General features: G+C 39.5%; 1 non-coding gene across 1 annotated transcript; it reads left to right on the top strand.

The window, feature by feature from the left end:
- The first annotated feature begins 1,852 nt into the window (after positions 1-1,852).
- Positions 1,853-1,959, top strand: LOC112084864. The gene has a single exon (XR_002898522.1). It is a non-coding gene; the product is annotated as a small nucleolar RNA R71 (small nucleolar RNA).
- The last annotated feature ends 1,237 nt before the right edge of the window (positions 1,960-3,196 follow it).

Here is a 3,196-nt window from a genome sequence, read left to right as displayed (position 1 = left end):
AGGATTGCCCTGACGGTAGCAAAAGGTTTTGATCCTCCAACGCCTTTAACTTTGTATTCCACAGCCCCACCATCAAACTTCCAAGGAGTGAAAGTTAAGACTTGAGAAGAAGACCCAAGAGTGAATGGTTTGGTGATTGTTGGACTCTTATCTTGGGAGCTTGAACTATTTCATTTGTTGCCACTAATCTCTTTCTCACTTGGTGTAGGAGATAGAGATTCCAAACAACTTTCATCATCACTAAAGAAATCCCCTTCAAACTCAAGATCAGGTCTTATTAAGGACTCTTTCTTCTTCTCAACTGATGCAAGGGGTTGAGCTTCTTCTATAGTTACAATAATCCCCACATACTTCATCTCATAGTGTTTGAACTCATTGGAATCATCAGATATAACTCCACAAAACCCAGCAAGAGGAGGCTTAAGAGGATAAGATACTTCATCATCTACCTTAGTAAGCACCACTCTTTGAGTATCAAAGTCCATCCTTGCTCCTGTGGTGTTCAGAAAAGGATTTCCAAGCAAAAGAGGAAGCTCTTTGATGTTTTTCATCTTCATTACCACAAAATCAGTTGGAACTATGCATTCACCAATCTTTAGTGGGTAATCTTCAAGGATTCCATATGGCTTCTTTGAGGATGAATCTCCAAAGGTAATTGACATGGGGTGATGCTTAAGACTCTAGATCCCTATTCTCTCCACCATGTCTAAAGACATTACACTGATGCTTGATCCAGAATCACACAAAGCATTGCCCACTTTCAAATTTCCAAGAGAGCATGAGATGGAGAACTTTCCTGGATTACCTAGCTTTGGAATAGTTTTGGGGTTCACCCTTGTTGAACCAGTGCTATAGACTCCATCAGATGTCCTTCCTTGAACCATTCTCTGATCCTTTCATTCGGCAATCTCAGAATCATTCTTTTTCATATCAAAACAAGCTGCCTCCCCACCTTCTTTCTCAATGTCCTCATTGAGATCACACAACAGGAACTCAAACTCATCTATGATGGCATCCTCATAATCTTTTGTCAGGCATTTTTCACTTGAGACATTGCCACGGAGAAGATCCTCAATTTCCTTGACAGCAGCAAGATTTTCATCATTTGAGAGGATTGCATTGCAGTATTCTGTTTGATGTGCAACTGATGTCCCTGGTAAAGATCTTTGAGCTTGAGAACTGCAGTGGCCCTTGTTGTTCTCTAGAGTCTTGACTTTGGAAACCAAGGTTGAAAGTTGAGTTAGAAGATCAGAATAAGTGCAATCCACCTTGTTGTTAATCTCTGCCATTTTCTTGTTGAAGTCCATGGCACCACTTGCTTGACCTTTGAGGATTTGCTGGAGGAGGTTATGTACTTCTTGATCCTTATTCCCTGAGTTCTGTTCGAGGCTTTGCTGTTGGGGAGGGACAAAACCATGTATTGATGTGAGAGTGAAAGTTCTGGGTGGGGTAATTCTTGTAGTAGGTAAAGCCTTTTTGGTAACCTTGTTGTCCACCTACAAAGTTTACCTCAGCTGTGGTGTCTTCTCCTTGAAATGTGTCTTGAAACACATGATTCACATCTCTAACCAAGTTGACTGACTTATGAGAAGCTAGGATAAGTTTATCTAGCTTGTCATTGAGAGACCAGATATCTTTCCTTGTCCTTTCCTCTTCAGCAAACACAGCACCTCTTGAATTCCTGTCAAAGTCTGATCCATAAAGCTCATCACTCTGAGCTACATTCTCCACAAGGGTCATGGCATCATTGACTTCCCTCGTCATGAAATTACCATTTGAAGAAGTGTCCAAGAGGAGTCTGACCTTTGGTAAAGCACCTCTGTAGAAGGTACTTTACCGCTGAGAATCTGAGAATCCATGGTGAGGGCATTGCATGGTATACCCTCTAAATCTTTCCCAAGCCTCACAAAAGGATTCATGGTTCTTCTGAATAAAACTTGAAATTTCATTTCTTAACCTTGCTGTTCTTGATGAAGAGAAGAACTTGGTTAGAAATGCTCTTTTGCATTGCTCCCATGTTGTGACTGATCCTTGAGGTAGAGACTTTTCCCATTGATGAGCTTTGTATCCTAGAGAAAAAGGGAATAGCCTCAGCTTGAAACTGTCCTCACTCACTCCATTCATCTTAGTTAGATCACAAACTCTGTCAAAGTTGTCAATGTGATCTAATGGGTCTTCTAATGCCGAGCCATGGAACTTGTTTGATTGCACAATGTTGACCAAGCCAGATTTGATCTCAAAATTGTTTTCAGGTGTTGGAGCTTTAATCCCATGTCTTTGACCCTGAGCATTGGCCTCATCACCAGCTCCCACAACTGTTCTTTGACGTGGTGCTGGACCCTCTTGCTGAGCCTGGTGGTTTCCATTACCACCATGAGCCTGTTGCTCTTAATCCATACCCAATCTCTCAATGTGCACAGCTCTTTCTCTATGCCTTCTTGCTTGACACTGGTAATCAGTAAAACCAAAGGTAATCAGTAAAACCAAAGAAAATGACTTGATCTCAAGAAGATCCAAAGTCTTAATGCTAGAATGAATACCTAATTGGCAACAGCGCCAAATTGATAATAGGTTTTTAGCTTACTAAGGTCAATTAACCTCTTGTGTTGTAGCACTTGAGGATCAATCCAAATGGAGAGATTCTAGACACCAAGTCTATATGGAACTATCTTAATCCAACTCTAATTAAACAGGTTTTGGTAACAAAGTGATCTAAAACATGTTACAAACAAGAAGCAAGTAATAATTGAGAACTAAACAAGAAAGACAAACAAGAAAAGACTCAAATTCAAAATAAAGAGAAAGCTAATCCTCTAGATGTGATCATTGATCAGGGTGCTTTCAATGATTAATTGATGATGCTAAGAAAACAATGCAACACTAGCAATTCTTTAGTCTAGACTTCCAAAGAAGATTAATTCATTCCCATGACAGAAATTTCTTTGCAAATTGCTTAATCAAGACTAATTCCCATTAGTGATTAAGCAATCAACAAGCATAAGGTTCCAAGTCTAAAAAGAATAGATAGCCTCTTTGTACATCAAAATAAGAGCTAAGATAGACTGAATCTTACACAGAAAGATATAGCATGCAATCAAATGATCTCAAAACCAATTAACTTAGAACTCTAATCTAGATTAATCCTCTTATGAAGGCATTAATCTCGACACTAATCCACTTTGAAACCAAATTCCCA

Source organism: Eutrema salsugineum, unplaced genomic scaffold, assembly GCF_000478725.1.
Source record: "Eutrema salsugineum unplaced genomic scaffold, Eutsalg1_0 scaffold_4, whole genome shotgun sequence".
NCBI lineage: Eukaryota > Viridiplantae > Streptophyta > Magnoliopsida > Brassicales > Brassicaceae > Eutrema > Eutrema salsugineum.
The sequence above is the reverse complement of the archived record's forward strand: the minus strand, read 5'-3'. Positions and strand labels throughout refer to the sequence as shown.